Genomic DNA, 9,393 nt, shown 5'->3' with positions numbered 1-9,393 from the left:
GAGAGTACCTCCCTTCTCTCTCTCTCTCTCTCTCTCTATCTCTCTCGTACTCTCTATCTCGTTTTTGAACACGCGTGACAGAGGATTTCTCTTCTGGCAACTACCATACAGGACAGTATTGGATACTAGGTACTGTCCTTTATGACAACGACGTTGTTTCACCCTCTCAAAGCTAAAAAGAAAAATAGTTGGAAGTCGAGGGTAGACGTACGTAGAGGGAGGAAGTATTTAGAATTTACACATTATGATTTTATCCAAATGAATACTCGAGAGTCTTGTTTTTAGCACTCCTTCCGATAACGAATATAATTAACATTAAATAACGATTTATTTTTATATTCGACGTTTCGTTAACACGAAAATCAATATTTCGGTGGAAGTTATAATTGCTGATCTCTTTCTTTCTCTATCTCGTTTTTTATCAGAAACTTAGTTTTAATAGTCTTTCTAATAACAGATGTAATGAATATGTCATCTCTTTATCTTTGTCATTTCATTATAGGAAAAATCGCTATTTTGTAAAAGTAATAATCATTGACCTCTCTCTCTCTCTCTCTCTCTCTCTCTCTCTCTCTCTCTCTCTCTCTCTCTCTCTCTCTCTCTCTCTCTGTTCATGTCAGATTCGATTAGATTCTCGAGGCATCTTACTCGCGTTTGGTTAGCAAACGTACGCGTAGTGCGTCGATCCACAGAGCGAGCAAACATCGTTAGCCAGCATGTTGGCTAACTTTGGTGAGCCGTTCGCACTGGCCCGTTTGTATGTACGACGAGATACGTATGCATCTGGATCCTGGAGCATCGCCAACATCGGTGTTGAGCGTCAGAGATCTAATCGCTTCTAGTAGCTACGAGAGACACTCTCGGGTGAACGCGTTGCTTCTGGAAATCTTGATCGTAACTAACGCACATATGTTAGTTAACCTACGTATGTGCGTTAAGATCGATCGAGATAAACAATCCAGATTTCACAATAATTAAAACGTTTCGATGGATTAATATCAGGAATCGTTAACGTTTCAATAGATTAATATTTTAATTAATATTTGCTTAATTCATCGAGTAAACGTTCTCCTATCGTTTGCTTAAGAGTAAATCGTTATCCTAACATCGTACTTTATCGTGCTTTAATTTATCTAAAAAAGCAAATTAGCATAAGGGAAGCTATGAAACGTTTGCAATATATTATTATAGTATTACTATAATATATTTATTATAAGAACTAATGTATATATATATACGTACGATACTAATGTATAATAATATGTATATAGATATGTATAATAATACCTATTATAATACATTACACTATTATACGTCAAACATTATAAATTATTATGTATACATGACAAATATATACATATATACATATCTATTAAACATCTATTTTACAACGAAATCCTCGAGATTTATATACACGTGTAGAACTTATCTCGCAATGCGATTATCATGCATTTCGTCCTACGAGGAATTAAACTAACTGCCGTGAAAAATGTCTGAGGGAGAGAAAGTGAGAGAGATAGATACATAGATAGAAAAAGAAAGAAGGGAAGAAAAAAAAAGACAAAAAGTAAAAGTAAAAGAAAGAAAGAAAGAAAGAAAGCGAGAGACGGACGAAGAGAGAAAGAGAGAGAGAGAAAGAGAGACAGAGAAGAAGGTAGGGTATCTATATGTGGATGAGAAGCGGGTGCAGTGCCGTTGCAAAACGCTACAAAGTGGACGTTGCTGAAAAGATAATGGAGCGGACGATACGTGAATGTAAGTGGAGTTGCCGGAAAGCGTGTCGAGCATTGTCCCGCGTATTACGCATTCTCTGTGTCGCGTCTTTAGAAAACCCCTCCGCGTGCACGTTCTCTTTCTCTTTCTCTCCATCTCCATCACCATCTCTATTTCTCTCTCTCTCTCTCTTTCTCTCTCTTTCGTTCTTTCTCTCTCTCTCTCTATACGTTTCGTAAGGCAGATGGGTGTTTGTATACGACGACGGAAGGTCCGCAATATGTGTTTCCCTTATCTCTCTTCCGTGATGCGAGTTTTGTGTTTACACCATGCAAAAGCGGGCCGCGTATAGGGGGAAACGCGATGCAACGTCGGCATCATCCTGACGTTTTACAAGTTGAATAAGATAGAACGAAAGATTTCATATCTTTCTCTTTCTCTTTCACATTACTCCATCTCTCTCTCTCTCTCTCTCTTTCTATCTACTTATCTCGTATCTTTAGTATTGGGAAAATAATAGACATATAATATCTCATCGATTCGTTATATGTATCTACATATACATAACGAAATATCTACGACTACGAACACTAATCGAAATCAGATTCCTATACTAATTGCTTTTAATAACGTTAACGATCTCGTGTCATCTACTAATCTAGGTCAGATTCGTATATAACGTTAGTAGGGATCCGTACCTCAATTCTCGATTCATTCCGAACGGAAGCGGACACGTCCTTTTTAATCTCATTTCATTTGCGTGAGAAATAATCCTTTATATGTTTATTCTGAATACTATTTTTCAATGTTTTTATACGTACATCGATGCATGACGTTACATCCGTATAACACTTGCACTTAATTATTCTCTCGTTTTGATAGAAAAATAAATAAATAAAGAAAGAAAGAAAATAGTTTCGAATAAAATTTATCCTATTTCAAGGAGGAGAGAGCGGAGGAAAAAATTTCAAGATGAATTCTTTGCTTTCTTTTTCTATCTCTTTCTTTCTCTTCTTTCTTTTTATTACGCGAAACAACACGTATTCGTTCAGATCAAGCGTTCAATTAATTTCTGCCAAGAACGTGATAACGATTCGATATCTTTCGAGAATAGTTGATTTCGTACAAAAAGAAAAAGAAAAAGAAGAAGAAAAAAGAAAGAAAAAAAACAAAGGTCACCTTGAAAACTCGAAAGCACGTCCACGCGTAGAGAAGATCTACGACAACCATGAGATACTCCCCTCACCCCATACTGCAGCCCGAAAAACCCACCCTTCTTACCGAAACGGAGTAATTCTCTTTTTTATTTGAAACATTTCTTTCAAATAGAAACTTGAAAATTATTTTTGTTTGACAAAAAATTTGCTTACTGAGAAAGTTCAAATTCGATAAACGGTGATCGAATCGGCTGATTCAAGAGAACGAAAAAAAATTTCTTGAAAAATTATCGCGATGATAATAATTAAAAAAAAAAGAAAAAAGAAAAAGAACCGAAAAGATGGCGGAAGCAAAATTACCGAGAAGAGCGAAGTAGTAAACGACGAACGAACGAGCGTGTGATACCCTCGATGACGTCGTTTCTTTGCTTTCACGGTTTTGCCTTGAGGGAACCGACGAGAATCTGTACTGTTACCATCAGGGACGATATTTTCCTCTTCCTCTTCCTCCTCCTTCTTTTTTCTTTTTTTTTTCTTCTTCTTCGTGGACCGAGTTAGCATGGTAGCACGGGCCACAACGTTTTTCCAATTACTTATTTCCCTCTCTCTGAAGAAGAGAGCGACTTTAGTCGCGTCGTACGCTCGGCATACTTTGAATGCTGTTCGTGCCTCGTTTTACGCCTTCCTCGTCGTGTTTTCTCTCTTTCTCTCTCTCTTTCTTTCTTTCTTTCCTCTCTTTCTCTCCCCTCTTTTATTCGACCCATTATTAAGTACGCGACTGGCCTGACCGAACATGCATTTAATATATACTATACTATATCTGCTTTATTTTCCGTACTTTTTTATTCGGAAGAAACGAAGGAGAGAGAGAGAGAGGGAGAGAGAGAGAGAGAGAGAATCGTCTCGAGCATCGTTTTAATTTTTTCATCTTCCATCTCACTCTTGTCTTCAGCTCGAGAAAAAAGGTAGTCTGCTATTCAACCATAGAAGATCGTCTGGGATTTAGCACGTTGATTATTGCCACCGTCGCTATCCAACTCGGTCGACAATACAGCTTGCTAATAATTACTGTTTACAATTTGAACGACGCCTATAGAGAAAGAAAGAAAAAGAGAGAGAGAAAGAGAGATAGAGACACTTCAGTGATTTCTCCTACCGTGAAAATTTTCTACGAGTTGCAAAAGTTTTATGGTAAAAACAAAGACCAAAGAGAAAGGATAAAAAATACTAAGACAAGGGTAAGAAAAAGAAGGAAAGAGAGAGAGAGAAAGAGAGTGAGAGCCAACGTTCGAGGTCAATTTAGGTGAAAACTGTGATCCAAGGGTTGAATATTAAAAGAAGGGTTTGAGTAACTTGGCCAGCTCTCTTCTTCTACCTTTTCTGCTTTTCATAAACTCTCGGTTAACGGGTGTTCGAGTCAACGAAAACTCTTTCAGAGATCTGACATCGTCGTCCTACGATGAGAAATCGTGATAATTAAGTGTCCAAGCTGCTGTACGATAATTAATCGTCACCCCCTCTCTTTTCCGATGCTTTCCGGTTTAACCACCACGATACTTGGACCTATCTTCTCATAATTTTACATTCATTATCGCTTCCTGCGATAAGAAACTTCATTTACAACGAATTATAATTTTATTAATAAACTTTGAAAATTTCTCGATCGATTACGAATATGACTAAAATGAAGTTCATGAATGTGTTATAAGTTTATATTATTATGTTATTATATATAAATATATAGAGGAATATTTGATTAAAATTAATTGTAAGACTCGATCGTCGAGGTTTAATTTTATACGATCTTTACTCTACGACGATTCCACTACGACTACCTGCGAGATAAATAAAATCAAATATACGGAGAAAGTAAGCGAACGAACGAACGAACGAACAAACGAACGAACGAACGAACGAACGAACGAACGAACGAACGAATAAACAAACAAACAAACACACACACAAATATAAACGATCACGTCGACGCGAGACGGTATACGATAGACGTTCATTTAAATATTTTCTAAACGATATCTATATCGATAGAGGGGAGAAAACTTGAAAACGGACAAAGAAAAAAAGAAAAACATTATGAAGAATCGTACGAACGAACGAACGAATCAACGAACGAATCAACGAACGAACGAACGAATTTCGTTGATTTGATACAGTCGAAAAACTCGTCGTTTGATGACGTTTCGTTTGGAAACGACATATTTCAAAAACAAATTGCTGGAAAAAGAAAAGTAGAAAGAGTTTCGACGAAAAGCATTTTTGTCGTACAAGTTGACGAAGCTTCTCGATCAACGTCGAACTAGTATTCGAAGGGTGAATGAGAGGATGAGAGAGAGAGAGAGAGAGAGAGAGAGAGAGGCCGATTGAGAGGAAATGCGTAGGGGTGAGAGAGTGAGGTAAAGGGGATGAGGGAGAGAGAAATCCCGGGCGGGAGTATCGAGCGCCGGTGCGTGCTTCTGACAGCTTCGAACACGTTCGCGGAAACATCGTGTCCTCGGGGAAGGGGTATTTGACGTTCGACGTACGTCCTTGAAATTTTTATTAAGTACTTCGTGCCGCAATTGTCTCGTCTACTTGTCGCTTTGTAACAACACCATCGCATCGCATTGCGCGAAAATTCAATTTCCGTTTGGTTCATCCATTTTAAAATAAAATTGCGTAATGTGCGCTAAAGAGAGAGAAGAGATAAGAAAGAAAAGAAAATAGAAAAAGGATAAGAATAGGTAAAAGAAAGGAACAAAAAAGAAAGAAAGAAAATCATTCGACTCGGACACGAACCAATTAAACTTCGTTAAAACCATTATTCTCCGAGGTTAAAATTCATCGAGACGTTTTTATCTAAAAAAAAAAAAAAGAAAAGAAAAGAAAAATAGAAAGGTCCGATGATTTCGAAGGTGTAGAGGAAGAGAGAGAATCAGAGAGAGTCAGAGAGAGAGAGAGAGAGAGAAAGCTGCCTGTTGTTTGCACTGGTCGGCTGCGAAATTTCAATTACGCGTATGCCAGGTCTGATTCGATTATCGAGTACGGCTTGATTACCGATTCAATTGTTGCGACGAGTGCGCCGAGGAATTCGTTTCTATTTGCACGGGGCATGCGAAAACGACCGACTCATCTATTATGCAACGCGTCCTATACGCAACTTCTATGCCTATGCGCTTTGGTGTTCTATTGCAAAAGAAGAGAAAAGAAAGATAAAAGAAAAAAAAGAAAAGAAAAGGAAAAAAAGAAGAATAGAAGATTTATCTATAAACTCTGCTATCTTTGTCTCTCTATTTATTTATCTATCTATCCATCTATCTCTATTCTTCTTTAATAAACCACAAAGAATACAATGAAAATACAACTATTTACTCGAATAGACTTTCTCCACTTTTTTTTTCTCAACCTATCGATACGTCACGAATCCTATTCGATTACTCGTATATTTTAATAGATAATATATGTGACATAGGATGTGTACGACGAACGATTAAATCGAATTATCGATATCGTCGTGTAATGTTATATATGTACATCGATAATTAACTACCCAATGAGAACGAAATTATACTTAAGTATTTAGAATATTTAGATTTATGTATATCGTATAAAATGATCGATCGATTTTAATCATAATTGAAATAAACCGCGATAGAATCAATTAATACAAACAATCGAATCATAATCGATCTATGCGTAGATACTTTTTTATCTCATTTAAATGATCGATTGATCTTTGTTATAAAGAAAAGACCTAAGTGGACGATACTTGATGATATAAAAAATGAAAGAATGAAACAGAGAGAGACAGAGAGAGACAAAATGAGTTAGCCACACCCATCTCGACATTATTGCTTCTCACGGTACATATTGTTCACACGCGTCTACTAAATACCATATCCTTGAAGGAAAGGAAACGAACGCCCTATCATTTTCGTCTATCTCGTACTTATTCTCTCTCTCTCTCTCTCTCTCTCTCTTTTTCTTTTTCTTTTCTCTTGGTACGTCGGCCGTTCGCGCGTGTCGTTTCCACCCCTTTTTCACGGGAACGTTAACTGTCTCTCTCGAGGCGCTTAAACGACGTAATGCGGCAATTTTGTTAGGCGCTACCAGGAAATCAGCGGAGATGCGAGAGCGGATAGTGGTGGGCTCTTGTCCATAATGGCCATTAAGCGGTCTTTCCGCGATAATTACTGTCAGCCCTGTGCCAGTGTTTCGTTGAAAAGAAGTGCTGACTCTTCGCGGACGGCGAAAGCTTTTCGCCAATGGCTATAGGATTCGAAATAGAGAAAAAATATAAAGAACAAAAGAGAAACGTGGTGTTTCTATTGTTATTATTTTTTGTTCCTTTCTTTCTTTTTCATTTTATTTTATTTTATTTTTTTTTACAAATCATCATCCGACCGTTCGTTGCATCTTCTAGCGACAACTAAATAAATCGATCGATCGATCGTTTTTTGATATTTTAACTCGACGTTTCGTTCGAATCCCGCTCGTTTTTTCTTTCGTATCATGCAAGAATTATTACTATTTATATTTTGTTATTTATAATCCATCTTTTTTTTCCGTACTTTTCCTGTCTCGAATAATATATTAGATCAGATCTTTTCGATCGTTGATTTTAAAAATTAGTTCGACAGAAACTATAGAAAGATATTGTAGATCTTTTTCTTTCTCTTTTTTTTTCTTTTTTTTTCAAATTTTATGATATATTTTAGAAACGTTTATCCGTCGAGCCGAATCGAGTGTAAATCAACGATCGATATGAAACATCGTTTGACCGTTCTGTTTTACCTACGATCGATTCGTTTTCCTCTCTTTGGAAAACCGGTTGTCTGACATATACCATAAGTAGATAAAATAGATTCTGGTACTTCGTGATCATTAGAGATCTAGAAAAAATGAATTATACGAAGGAAAGGGAAAGATCAAGGGAAAAGGAAGAGAAACTTTAAGAGAAGGAGAAAAAAAGAAAGACAGACAGACAGACAGACAGACGGAGAGAGAGAGAGAGAGAGAGAAAGAGAGAGAAAGAAAGAAAGAATTTGTGGTGGGGAGTGGTAAGACGATTACAAATTTCATGCAGGGTCAAACCAGATTCCAAGTTAATTGTGTTTCGGTCAACGTTGCCTTCAACGTCTAAAGAAACACGATCGATTTCTCCGCCATTAACAAGTTCTAAAATCATTTATTATCTTCAATGATAATTGATCTAACTATCAAACATATTCAAATTTTCCGAAATATTTTCAACAAGTTCTCGACTAATTTTCTTCTTTCTTTTTCTTTCTCTTTTTTTTTTTTTTTATTTGATGAAGATCTCCGATAAATAAAAATCGTTCGCAAATCAGGGCCAATAATTTCTATCGTTTTTTTTTCTTCCTCTTCTCTTTTTCTTTTAAATCATTTTTCTCAAAAAAAAAAAAACAACAGATGAAAAGAGACGATCGCATAGGAAAAAGAAACTAGAAAAAAAAACAGTAAAAAGAAAAAGTATCGGAATTCGATTTGGAAAATCTTAGGAACGCAAAAGTCAGCGGATGGGCGAGGGGGGGAATTTGGTTGGTACACGAGACATAGCGGATAAAAAGAAAGAAAGAGGCGCGATATCTTTGCTTGGGAGGAAACTGCAGGGACCGCATTGCGCCAAGATCGCGCATTCGTCCGTGGCGAGACCGCAAACCACGCGCATTTTACTTCAAAGGTAGAAAACTTTTCAGGAGAGCGTATCCTGTTTCTTCGTGCGTTAAGTAACGGAACGTAGGCAAAGACTAGAAAGAAGACAAAGAATAAAAAGAATAAAAAGAAAGAAAGAAAGAAAGAAAGAAGGGAAAAAAGAGAGAGAGATTACGAAAAGATCCAACATTATTTTCCGTGGTTATAACACAGAAATTCGATAGAAAGTAAAGAGAAACAAAAAGGGGGTAGGAAAGGGTGATGAGGAGAAGAAGGGTGAATGAGGGGAAGGTAGGAGAGGCGATTTAGGGTGGGTAAAGGTGGGCTGGAAAAAAACGAGGGAGAATATAAAAACGATGACAGAGGAATTTCGAAAGAATTCAAAGTACGTGAAAGATCGTATGATCGAGATCTCGAAGGAAACTCGCCGAGCTGATCGTTCTCTCTCTCTCTCTCTCTCTCTCTCTCTCTCTCTCTCTCTCTCTTTCTCCTCTGGCTGTTTCTCTCTCTAGCTATCTCTCTCTGTTTCTCTTAAGAAGAAGTCTCGAGGATCCCTTTTGATCGTGCGATCTCTGTGCTCCAAAGAGGAGGATCTGGCAACAACGTGAGGAGGTAGAACGATCTTGTGGGAGAACATGGACTAAGAAAGAGAAAGACAGAGAGAGAGAGAGAGAGAAAGAGAAAAGGATAGAAGAGAAGTGGAATGAAAGGAGCAAGAGAGTGAGAAAGAAGGAAGGGACACCTGAGTGAGAAAAGGAGAGGAAAGAGAGGAGGAGGAGAAGAAGAAAAAGATGAAGGAGGAGGAGGCGGTGGTGGTAGTGGTGGTGGTGGTGGTGGTGGTGGTGGTGATGGA

This window comes from Vespula vulgaris, chromosome 14, assembly GCF_905475345.1.
Source record: "Vespula vulgaris chromosome 14, iyVesVulg1.1, whole genome shotgun sequence".
In the NCBI taxonomy this organism is placed as follows: Eukaryota; Metazoa; Arthropoda; class Insecta; order Hymenoptera; family Vespidae; genus Vespula; species Vespula vulgaris.
The sequence above is the reverse complement of the archived record's forward strand: the minus strand, read 5'-3'. Positions refer to the sequence as shown.